The sequence below is a fragment of the Argiope bruennichi genome, chromosome 5 (genome assembly GCF_947563725.1).
Source record: "Argiope bruennichi chromosome 5, qqArgBrue1.1, whole genome shotgun sequence".
In the NCBI taxonomy this organism is placed as follows: domain Eukaryota; kingdom Metazoa; phylum Arthropoda; class Arachnida; order Araneae; family Araneidae; genus Argiope; species Argiope bruennichi.
In genome coordinates, this window is record NC_079155.1 from 64,746,642 (window position 1) to 64,760,569 (window position 13,928).

The window sequence follows — 13,928 nt, forward strand, 5'->3', positions numbered from 1 at the left end:
TTAAGACTTTTTTTTTTTTTCAATTTTTAAGAATGAATCTGATTTCTGAAGGTCTTCAGATCTTCAAAAATCGGATCCATTCACTAAGTAAGTACTATGTTTCACCACTTTTAATACGTGTTTTTACAAGGGTTGCATTTTTCACTAATTGTTTGGAGCAGATAATGAAACATTGTCTCTAGTTATAAAATACCACAATCCTTTAGTCATAAAATCGTAAGAAAAATTGTGTATAGAAAAGAATTTATGAAATCACTAAAATAGTTCTTTCTTTGCTTTTATGCCTATTTTGTAAACTGCAAATATACATTTACTTGTTTGCTGCTCATTTTAAGATTTTTAACGAGAAACACTTTTTTATAATTTGCCAATAATATCTAATTATTGATACGTAATAGAATGATTTTGAGAGAAATTTGATTTATAAAGATTAATTCTACAAGTATTTTTCTCATTATGATCATATTCTCAAAACCCTGTTTTCAAAAGTCAATACTGAATAGTAACTTTATGCATTTTCATGAAATAATAGTTCGAAGCACATCATAAACATGAAAATATATACAGAAACAACACCGATACAATTATTTTTATGTTTATTAGTTAATTAATATTGAATTTTGTCAGAATGCTTGGTTGAAAAAATACGTATGCCTTTCAATTTTTTTGTAGGAGGAAAAGAGATGAAAAAATAAAACATTTAAAAATAGGTTTATTTAATATGATGTGGACTTACTAAATTCATATCCATATTTTTGCAAATTACTCTATTACATTAAGTGATGTTTTTAATAATTAATATGAGTTAGTGTTTTTTGAATTTCTAATAGGAATCTGGTGACATAAAGCTCTCCTTTACTGATATGTTCTTTGTAGATTCAAATGATGAATCGAATTACGGCTTTAAGAATTTTTTTTAAGGAAAGTAAAATCGATACAAAATGAAAATGTTAATGAAAAATTATTTTAATTCTTAAAGATTTTTTTTTTTAATTTCTAAATAACATTTAATGTAAAGCAAGATAATAGTCTAAAAATCCAATTATAAACATCATAGCTTTATAAAATAATTGTTCTATATAAAGTTAATAAATTTTTATTTATTCTTTATAATAATATTGGTTTCATAATTAGATAAAAAATATTATTTTTAATTATGTTAAAGTTTAAGTTACGATTTTTTAAATCTCTAAATAACATTTATAGATAATAGTCTAAAAATCCAATTATAAACATTATAGCTTTATAAAACAATTGATCCATATAAAGTTAATAAATTGTTATTTATTTTTTATAATAATATTGGTTTCATAATTAGATAAACATATTATTTTTAATTTCGTTAAAGTTTAGGTTACGTTAACATTATTTAACAATTCATTAAAAAATGAATCGTGAAACTATGCTGCATCTTGCTTCTGGTCATCTACTAAGATGACATTTATTTTCGCTTAACCTTGAAGAATCTTGAGATTTCATCCAGTGCTCGACCTTACAGAGATTCTGTCACAAAGTTTGGAATGCATCGCTTACAGCAAGCAGCGAAAAAATACCGGTTTCTCTAAAGCTGCTTCTTTAATGAAAGTACACGGCGTGGGATAAATAATGATTCACCTTCACTGAGAAAAGTAGCCCATCCCCAGTAAACCAGAAACCGATTGATCACTCAGATTAAAACCAAGCCACGTACAGAACCGGACTTTAGATCACTCTCGAGACTGCAGAGGATTGGACACCAGCTTTAACAGATGGAAGAGTTCATTGAAATCCAATGTTTATGCGTGCAAGCATAAAAACAAACAAACAAAACAAAAAGCATCACGGTCACGTTCCCCAAAACGAGACCTCTAGGGCAAAAAAACACGGGGTCACTGGCAACGAGTCACTTTCAAGGACAATTCGTGTCCTTAAATCCTGCAGTCGGACTCAAGGGTTAGAGAGAAGGATAAAAGTGAAAATTTTCGAGGATAAAAATTGGGATGAAATCTGTTTACAAACAGTGGAAGAAAAAAAGTGTAGTTGACAAACATTTTTCATAATTAATTGGTTGAAAAATAAACGTTTCAAAATATAATGACTCAATGAAAGTGCACAGAATCTCAAGCATTTATTATTTGAGATGAATAATGCCACATGACATAATGCTCGCCTTTTTAAGTCTTCTATCTTTAAATTCAGATTTTGCTTTGACATTACTTTATCAGACAACTATACCAATGTAAGACTATGAAGAAAAAAGTCAGTATTTTTTTTTTAAAGATTTATAGCCAACAAAAGAAATAAATATGGGCATGTACCGAATTTTTTATGATGCAATTTTTATGCAATTTTTATTAAGATATGCAATTTTTATTTAATAATAATCTTTATAAATCTAAATATTTACAACTCCCTTTCGTGAAAATTATGTAATGAATTATAACATTCCATTTTTAAAAAAATTTATTTAAATATTTTTTTTTCTATACCAGTGTTGACTTTCCTCATATATTGAGTTCACAAAGTTACAAAGTCTTAGCCCTCAAATGCATGAATTCTTATTTTTAATGAATAAAATTTGAAATCAACCAGAAAATGGGTGTAGTTAATATAAAAAAAAATACAAAAAAAAAAACAAGATTTTTTTTTAAATTTTCATAAAAACATATTGATGTATTTCTACATCATCATGAACAATCATTCCTTGAGTTCTGCAAATCTATTAAATATTATTCGTTACTCTTATCTTGTTTTTATCCGAAAACAATTTTTCCTTTATATTTTTATTACTTTTTATATAAATAATCATATTTCGTAACACCGTCGAAATGAAATTAAGCTCAGCTAGCGTGCCAACAATGAAAATTGTCACATATAATAAAATAAACTGTCAAAGTTTCTATTTGCGTTCTGTTTGTTTGTTTGTTTGTTTCTTATGGCACTTGCCACTGACAAGCCCGCTGTTACGAAGACAGCGATTTAAGCCTGAGGGGGACGTCTCTTATTTTTTATAGCAGCGCCAACTAGGGCCAAGAGTACGACTTTGCCACTCAGGCATCATTCATTCGCTTGCACAACCCCTTTTTACAGGAGGGCACATTCACACATCTCACAGATAGAACAACAGAAGAACAACCATGCCCAAACCGGGACTCGAACCCGGGACGCCCAGATCACGGGGAAGACGCGCTACCCCTAGGCCAGGACGCCGGCATTTGCGTTCTGAAATTATAAAATAGTTTCAGTAAAATTAAATAAAAAAAACACTTTGCAAGGTTGGTACATGAATAGATATGAGGTTTTAAGCATACGATGCAGATGTACAGGGTGTTCATTAATTATTGTCGGGGTTTCCATACCTCATAACTTTCAAATAAAAAATATTACGCAAAAACCGATTACGTATTTGTAAATTACAACTCAAAGAATCTTATTAATGATATTAAAGTGTAAAGCTTGCACAATTTACACTTTGTAGGCATTCAGCTGAAGGCGATTATGTATTCGTAAATTACAACTCAAAGAATTATGTATTCATAAAACTCAAAGAATTATGTATTCGTAAATTAAAACTCAAAGAATTATGTATTCGTAAATTAAAACTCAAAGAATTATGTATTCGTAAATTACAACTCAAAGAATTATGTATTCGTAAATTACAACTCAAAGAATTATATATTCGTAAATTGCAACTCAAAGAATTATGAATACGTAAAGTACAACTTAAAGAACCGCCTTCAACTGAATGCCTACAAAGTGCAAATTGTGCAAGTTTTACACTTTAATATCATTAATAAAATTCTTTGAGTTGTAATTTACGAATATGTGATCGGTTTTTGCGTAATATTTTTTATTCGAAAGTTATGAGGTACGGAAACCCCTACAATAATTAATGAACACCCTGTATATCGCTGTCCCTTTAAGGACTAAATTCTGCCTGAAGTAGTATACCAATAAGCTAATAATGTACCAAAAATGAATGAATTATTGAATATTTAAAGTTTGTGTACCCTGGCATAAAGAATATTAAGTCAACCCTTTCATCGTCCGTAACGCGTCTAGTGTGAAACTTCTGTAGGGCAGCCGTACACGCGCTTCAAACGTTCTTCTACGTTTAAAAATTTTTATGTGTTTAAAAGGCTTTGTAAATGTTTACTTGTTTGAGTTTTTTTTTTTTTTTTTTTTTTTTATTGTAATGCGGTGAAAGACAGAGAAAAAAGAGAAATTTTCGCGGAAAGGGGGAGTTGGCGAAAAGGTTAATAGAATGTTAGCTTTAAATGAAGAAAAACTAATAAATTATGAAAATAATGCTTTAAAATAGAGATTAATATTGACCAAAAATAAAACTATCTAAGCGAATTACTTAAGAGTTGAACAGAAGACTTCGTGCTTAGGAGATTAATTGTGTTACAGCATTATTCTGAATACGAAGGACCTTAGCACTGTGTTTAATTATTATAGATGAGATGGTGTTACGACACATATTTAAATACAATAAAAGAACTGTGCCTGTTCGTTATATAAGCTAATATTTTATGTTCCGCTTCAGTAATTAGAAATAATAGCCTAATAAAACATTCCTGGAAATCCCTTGTAGAAGCTTTTATCATCGACAAACGTATATTTGGATGGCGTGTTATATAACTAAATGCCTGTTTTTATTATTCAACTTAATTTCCTTAGAAAGAAATAAGAGAGAAAAACTTGTAATTACCGTTCGAGAATACGATATTTGTTTCACAAAGATAGGAAACACCTTAAAAACTATTTGCGTGATAGAAAAAAAAAAAATGTGCTCTCTGCTATTGCGCAGTAGGAGAAAAGAACATGTAATAATTTTATAACGGGTTTTTGAATTGGCTTATGTGGAAAAAGTAATATAGGGGAACTTGAAACTAAAACAACATAATTAGCGGAAATATTTTTAAATAATGGAGACTTAGTGATTTTTCTTAAATGTTAATGTTCTCTTTTGAATGAGCAATTAATTTCTGTTTCATCTTAACTACTAATAAATGTACAAGCCTGCGAAATTGAAGTTTTTGAAAAATACAAGTGAAGTTTTCGTTGATTTTTATGTTATTTGGTAGACTGATTTCGAAAATTACCTCCACGTCACGATCACGTCAGGATTTTTTGTAAAATCGATATCGATATTTTTGCTAAAATCCTATTTGAAACGGAATTCTCTCGCAACAATTTTGCATTTGCTAACTATTAGCAATGATTTTATCTCTTTAAACCTATGTAAAATTGATTCTTCAGAAGCAAGTTGATTTTCAAGCAATCCATTAATTTTTTTTTTTTTTTTTTTTTTTTTTTTTTTTTTTTTTAGATTTAAGTGGTGGAAAACCATTGTTGCCAAACAGTACGAGTCACCTCTGGTCAAGAGAAAAACAATAAATTCTCTTAGTTTAAACTTTTTACATCAAATTATGGTGCACTATCTAGAAGAAAATCCCCAAAATGCTATTTTAATTTGTTTTTTTTTAAAGAAACTTACATAAACGATATACGATTGATCAAGAGGAACAAATATTATGTGTGTGTACATGAAAGTTTGAACCAAATTTTAAACTAAGCAAAAAACAAAACAAAAATTTCTATTTAAGTAGTACTTTTTGACGTTCTTTTATGCTCAATCTCAGGCCTATCTCGTGTTAATACCCAATAGTAATCGGCGAGCATGTTCTTGTCCCACTTTCCTTGATATTTGCACTCCATATCTTTAATGTTTTGGTGCAACCTTTCACCCTGTTTATCGCTGAATAATTCCACATTATCGGGGAGAAAGTCCACATGAGTGACGGAAATGTATTTTTACACTCATCGAGCAATCCAACGCTTTAAATTTGTACAGCATTTTCATGACAATTGTTTTACAGTCAGCATCCTTGTAATTACCCAGAAATTTATTGACGACATCTTTGAAGTCAACCCAAGCTTCTTTGTCCTTTGTTCTCATGATAGTCTAAATTCTTTATCCTTCATGAGCTTGTGGATACCTAGACCAACAAAGATTCCCTTTTTCAACTTGAATTCGGATAAACCTGGAAACTTTTTGCACAAGTATTTGAAACAATCGCCATCTTTTGAAATAGCCTTAACAAACTGCTTCATTACAGTTAATTTTGTATGCAGGGGGGAGGGGGTAATAATCCTTTTGGGGGGGGATCAACTAAGCTGTTCCGAATAACATTTTTTTTTTTTGCCTAGTTTAAGATTTTATCTCTTTCGGCTATTTTTTTAACCAAATGTTGAGTCTTATCAAGGCTGTCCCACTGACAAATGAAACATGGGATCTTTTAATATCCGCTTTGTTGACCAAGAAGCATGGAGATAACTTTCAAACAACCGCAAATGGTCCTACCGTGGTCGGCATATTTTATTTTGTTGAGGGCGAGATCCTAGTTTTCGTAGCGTTCTTTTAAATACACCAAGTGTCCAACTGGTACAGATGCATACTGGCTTCCGTGATGTTAAAGGACAGCTTTAAGACTCCTTTCCGAAGAATCTATAAAAAGCCTCCAATCATCTTTATCATAGATGATACTGAATTTGTCCATAAATCCGCGGCATCAGAACAATACACCAGGTTCTCCTCTTCTTCAAAGTATTTAAGTAGCCCTTTTCTCTATTCTTGTACCGATAAAAAGAGGTTTCTTTGGTCGGTAAGGTGTCACCGAGGGGTAATCTGTAGGTTTCACCACAGTAAAATGTTAGACAGGAAGGGAAGAAGAAAATATACTCCGACAAAAATTTTATGGCAAATATTCGTAAAAATCCAAATAAAATTGAATTTTTCATGAAAATGGGATGCGATAAAAAATTTTTATTATCTTTTTTTATTTATTTTTTATTTCAGTACCAAAAAATACATAAGTACAGCCATCAATTCCCTTGTATTTTTTTCATCGCAGACCTGTGATATGAATGCGTGAGAGTGTATTGGTACTTTACATGTCTTTCTTCTAGCTATCGTACTGCCATATATATAAACCTTGGAGGGTGGAAATATGGATCTTAATTAGAATTTTAATTAATTAAAAATTAAGCGAAATTTTGATATTTTTCCGCTATAACTTCCAAAAATCTTGCATAAAACTGGGTTTTACACTAAAAAATAAGTTTTTAATCCAAAAAAATATATATATTTTTAATGAAATTAATTTAATAATCGTGCGAATTTTCCCTGAATTTCGGAAATTTTTTAAAAATATTTTTTGCCGAATTTCCAAGTTTACCTGAAATTAAAACAGTTTTCTTTGCTTCATCAAATATTTAATTGATTTTTTCCATTGTTGAGAGCTAAGAAAGAAATATGTTGCTTAATATCCGCGAAATTTACAATGGGAATAAAAAGCAAATTTGCAATACCGCGAATGTAGAAAAAAAAATGAATCAGACAATAGCATTTTTAATAAAACTATGATGCCATAACTGGTCACCATTAGAAAAGTTTATGTACAAAATGAACAGAACATACGTATGACAATTAAAACTACGCAATTTCCTTTTCTAACAATTGGACGGAATCAAGGACACGAAAATGTAGCTAAGTGATTTAACTAAAGTTAAATATAACCAATATTCTCGGCTAACCAGTTGGTCGCCAAGGGCATTTAATTCATAATAAAATAATTTTTATATTTAAAATAACAAGGAAAACCAAAGAACCAATATCCCACTCCCAATCACTGGCCCAATTTCGACAATTTTTTTTTTCATATGAAATCTTACTCAAAATGGTCATCTGTAACCGGTCCACCCCATTTTCGAGAGAAATCTCAACAACACTACTTCACTGTACATTCTCTAAGAAAAAAAAAAATCGCAATTCCAGCCACCGTACCGATTTCTTCAATAGTTTTGCCGTTTATTTATTTATTTCGTAAAATCCACTTTCTTCTTTCTTTCTCCCCCTGCCTTCCATTTTATTAATTAGCTTCAATACTTACTAAAAGCATTAGAATTTACTAAGTGCAAACATCTTGTTAAGTAATGCTATTATAGTTCGTCAATGGATTCTGAGACGACCACATTTCGACGACTCCATCTCATTAAGGGGTGAGACGCGAAACGATGAGAGTATTCCCTTTGACCTTGGATTTTCTCTATTAGATACTAGTAAATGTAAACAACTCCTTCTTTCATCTTTCCTTTCACCCCTATTTTGACGAATTAAACCCATCCAAACGCATGCACAAAAGTGCGGAGGATTTTACAATCCGTTGCTGAACTATACCAGATTATATGTTCCTCAATGGATGCCTAGTATGGGGCCATTTATGGGATAAATAATGGCGGAGGAAATGGTACTTAGCATTGATGGCATAATTCCTATAGGTAAAGAACTTCAAACACTTCTTGCACACTCTGGCAAATCAGCATTAACGTTTAGTTTGAAAGCTCCTGTGTCATCAATGGACGCATGAAATGGACTTTCCCAATCCGTCCACCATTCTTATGATGTCTGAAAATAAAGCCCCTCAACCTGAATAGTTGAACAAATTTGGTCATTAATTTTATTCCTCAGTTAATTTCGCTACTTTTCGAAAATCAATAAACAAGGGGTCATCAAATGAAAAGGTACGAAACGTCGTAATAATATTAACCGTTAGCATATTTGCCTAGGCCGCTATGAGAGAACATAGCAAGACATCTAGCAATGCGATTGGAGTCTCCGGCGTAGATTAGAGCATGCGCAAGAGAGAGCAGAAAGAAAGAGCGCCGTCCAATTGACGGAGCAGTGCATGTACTTGTTAAGTTCCTCGATCACAGAAGATCCATTACCTCTGATGTGTACTGTGAGGCACTCCGAAAACTACATAGATCTATCAAGAAATAAAACCCGAGGCTACTTACGGAGGGTGTGGTTCTGCTCCATGATAACGCGCGTCCACACGTCACCAGGGTAACACACGCGGAACTGGTCAAGTTCAAGTGGGGGAAACTCGACCATCCGCTCTAGAGCCCGGACATGTCGCCCTTCGATTTTCATGTGTTTGGTCCCCTGGAAAAACATCTGAAAGGGAAGCGTTTCAACTCGGACAGCGAACTTAAGGACCCGTGAAGAACTGGGTCTCGTCACGACCACAGGAATTCTGGGAACAAGGAATCCTTCGGCTTGTTAATCAATGGGACCGTTGACAGGCCTATGGTGTATACTTTGAATAAAGTCTTCATTTATACCCATTATTATACTTCATTTATACCATTTCGTATCTTTTCATTTGAACACCTCTAGTACTTTATATTTATGACACTAGTATCTACATTAAAAATAGTATATTTATTTGATGACATAAAATGTAGCACATCAAAAATGGTTGACAACTAAATGCTAATTGTGAACAAGCCAGCTGATCGCCAAAGTTTGTTTAATACGAGGCTACGCTAATACCGGAAATATACAACAAAGTAAAATACTTTCTAATAATTTTTTATGAAAATTGTTTTTCTTATAATATGAACTTGTTTAAATATATATTATCATTGAATTTGTTTTTCAGAAGTTTCTTATTATCAAAAATTATATATAATTTTATATAACAATTATTATTTTTTATAAGAGGAACAATAACAGATATGATTAGAGAAAAGGATTATAAATGTTGAAAGGCAGATTTTGACTTTTTGCAACTTTAAGCAATGCACTTCATGAGGACCCTGTTTCAATAACAAGTCAATTAAGTTTCACATTTTAACAGACTTTCAATATGCTAATAATTTATTTAGTTTTCTCTTAAATATAATAGTTTTGAAGATATATATATATCTTTATTTAATTGTTTTTTATGTGTATAATGGAAAAGAATAACTAAAGAAGTAAAATTCTTGGAGCATTAACTATAATTATTAATTAATGATTTCATTAGTTAGAAATATAAGTATTATAAACGTTTATAAAGAACTAGTAAATCTTAAACAAATTTAACATTAAAATTTAGTTCACAAATTAAATGTGTATATATTATGAAATATAAGTGGAAGTGAAAATTCTATTTCGAAATTAATGATAAAAAATGTAATATTTTATCTTGATTTTAACATTAACAAAAGCACATAATTCAATATTTTAATGGATGAATTTGAATTTCATAACATTAAGAAAGCAACTGAAGTCAGAATTACTCTTAAAATGTATTTTTCAAACCAAATTAAACCAAACCTAACATTAAAAGCATCGTAACATTGTAAATTATATTTGGAAAATTTATTAAAAATAAAGAAAAAAAACTATATAGACATGAAATCGATATCATTAAAGAGATAATTTTTTAGTTTTAAGATGATGCAAAAACCTTTTTGAAAAATTAACAGTTTTAGAAATCATCTATTTCCTGTTGGTGATAGCGAATATCCATAGTGATGGAGAAGCCTATTTTCAATCTCGATTATTAAACTTTCCAATTAAAGTTTATTTCTTAATTTCTTTTACATATTCTGACTGAATGAAGTGTTTGACATGGCGTGTAACCTTTATAATATAATAATTTTATTTAATTATCGAAGTGTTGTATTAAATACAGCTTTAAAAAACGCTGAATAAAGTAGTCCGCTGAAACTTGCTGCCATTCCGTAATAAGGTAATACGAGCGATTTCTGTGCCACGTAAGTTAGTGTTTATTTAATACAGCGATTATACAAAATTTATACATAAAATTTTTTAGGGATTCCAATAATTAGATGTATGCATGCAATCTAGCTCTAATATTTTATAATTCAAAAAATGTATTTCTCATAAAGTCATTTATTTGACAACTAGACTGATAATATTTTAACCCTTTCTAGGGCCGTTTGAAGTATGCTTCCCACCAAATTTACCAATCTTTGTATGAAATTATGTAGGTTGACATAAGTTCTGACAAATTGTTTTAGAAAGACAGAAACTTAGATGATTCAGTTCTTTATCTTACACAAAATGACGTGTCTTGATTTGTTACTTAATTATTAATTAACCAAATTAATTAATTAATCAAATTAAACTTATCTAATAAGCTAAATGAATCCCTTTTCTTATTCTAATTTCAAGCCTAAAAATATTTTAGCATAATATGACTAGAAAAAATGGCGCTTTAAAGGGTTAATAGATCTGTCTGCGACCCTCCTTTTAATCCAGACACCGTAAACAGTTAGTTACCTGGTGGGAAAACCGCCATTGTGTAACATCTATAGAGAAACAAAAAACAGTTGCAAGGGAATTATTCAGTCCAACATGAAAGCCCACTGAAGAAGACCCTGAACCCCTTCTCCTCCTTTTTCTCCTCATTTGACCATGACATTTTGATATATACAAAATGTGAACTGGTTTTGCCAAATTTCTAGACTTGGGAATTTACCTCGGTGCTGTCACATTTGATGACAGCAATTAAGTTGTCATACGGGAAAGTCCTTGGTTAAAACCAGATAAAAATTAATGCAAAAGATAGTGGGATATTCCAGAACATATTCCAAAATAAAATAAATTATAACAAAAATCAGAAGAAAAATAAAATTATTTTTTTCTTATAATTTGAGTTTGCTTAAATATACATCTTCACTGAATATTTTTTTTTTTAAGTTTCTTATAAACACAAAGAGAAAATATTTTTTTTCTGGGAGTATTGGAAAATGTAATAGTAACAAACGCCAATATGATGAAGAAAGTATCGATAAATTCATCTCTTGAAAGGCAAGAAACAATTAGACGTAGATCCCTTCAACATTGGGATTCATGAATATGGGTCCAGCATCGTGGATCCATTGGGCGTAGTCGCCTAATGCATTGATATCTATAGGAACCTCAGAATCTATTTCAACGTATATCGTGGAGCAAATTTTTTTGTTTACAGTCTTTTCTGTGGTCTGGTTCACAAAAATTTTTTCTTTTGATTTTTCCATAAAAAAAAAGGAAGAAAGAAAATGGAATGAATAAAAAAACCCTAATAAAATGTTGCGGGGGTTGAACACTGACATTTATACGGAGTAATTTTGTTTCCAGATTCATAAATAAATTCGAAAACCATAACATTCAGGAAGTTTCTAAGATATAAATTTAACAAAAATAATGATATTATATCAACAAACTATACATTTAAAATATTAAGAAGAAATTAATCAGCCACCTAACCTCAACCATTGGCTTGATTTTACCAATTTCTGTTTCATACGAATTCTGTTTCATGTGATATTTAAATAAGCCTTCAATGATTGCTTGTCCCTCTTACAATCTTATGTCGAGAGATATCTCAAAATAAAACTATAACGCAACCCTCGCCCTTAATCGGACCGATTGCTGTTGCCTTATTGCAAACATAGATAACATGTCAGTGTGCTCTATGTTTATTTGACAAGAATGCTTTAAAATATCATTTTCATTTGTTATGGTAAAATGCAATTGAATAGTTAACATGACTAAATTATTACTTTCAATATGGTGGGCCAACAGCTAGTCGCCGTAAGCGTTTAGTAACTTTTATGTTAAAACCACAAAAAGAATAATTATCAACCTTTTGTTTATCCAATGAAGGGAATTTATTTTGACTAGTAATCATTTTTATCAATCATCGAATTCTGGCGCTCTGTTATGATTTTTTTTTATACTAGAATCAAAGTTGCCAGTATTAAGGGGATTCTATTATTTTTTTCCAAAAGTGTCATCAGCGCTGAAGCGACATTTTCAGTCAAGTTAGATTACTTAAATTAGTGTAAATAATATTGCTACATTTTTTTAAATTAGTGTCAAACGTTCTAAATTCAATAAGTTACATATGATAATTAAATATTTAAGATTTTTAATTATTTTTCTCCAAAAGAAATCTAGCACAGAACCGTGCCAATCATATAATGCAAAGTTAATGCAAATCGTTTTCTATTCTAAAATAGTCAAAAACTATTTGCGAAATAGTATGAGTCAGTTGTTTCGCTTGTTTGTTGAAAATGGTATTATCAAAAAATTATCGACAAGCTCTCCTATTAAAATCAAGGAAAGTGATATTTTGATGTCTTCCAGTATCTATTTTTATGTTTATAAAACTTCACTCTTATTTCTTTTATTACCATATCAAAAGTATAAATTTATTGCCACTCAATATGCTCTTTTGAACTTCCTTCTAAATTTTAATTTAATTTTGTAATTATTTGGCATTTATATTTCTATCAGATTTATTCTTCTTATATTCTTCCATTTTCTTTCAAAATTATTTATTTTTCCCTCTCTTTTTATCAAAAAGTAAGCTAGATTATAAAATATGCCACTCGGTTATAGAAAGTTGACAATGCTTATTTTTGAACGAAGTTCAAAAAGAATGTTAAGTTTTCTCTTAATAGTCCTTGGTTTACAATAAAATTTATTATAATTCGTAAAAAAAATTTAGTGATTTATAAACTCAATTCCATTTTTATTTACTCGTTTGACGAAATATACAAAAAGATAGTATTGTAATCGTCAAAAAAATACAAACTCGGAATTTTGACAAATCTTAACACTTCAGACTCTTCTAAGTCCTTAAAACATAGTTTGGGAACTATGCCTGTCGATATGTCTGCGAACACGATATTTCAAAAACGCCTTGGTGTAGACAGATGAAATTTGGTGTGTGGTTTTAAACGACAAATTTGTAGATTTCTTTCAAATTTTGAAAGAAATCCATTGACATAAAGTTCGTCTATTCAACTGGTCAAGTACAAGTGAACATAATAATCATATGACGTAAACAACTATTAGAATAAAATTGGGTACACAAATTTAGCATCTAAAGTTAGATACTTATCGAATTTCGACTTAAATCCATCAATTTTAAATTAAAACCATCATAGAATGACAGCCTGTTGCTCTGCACTTGCGTGAAATTTGCGTTGCATGCACGTGCGTGAAATTTGATATGTGATCTTTTTATTAAAACTGCAATTATGCTTTAAAATTTGATTTCAATCGGCTGAAAAAAAAGGCCCCCACAATGCATATT

The 13,928-nt window shown here is 30.4% G+C and overlaps 1 protein-coding gene across 2 annotated transcripts in view; it reads right to left on the minus strand.

Moving 5' to 3' along the window:
• Nucleotides 1-13,928, minus strand: part of LOC129968496 (transport and Golgi organization 2 homolog) — a 55,350-nt gene that overhangs the window by 15,502 nt on the left and 25,920 nt on the right. The window lies entirely within an intron of this gene.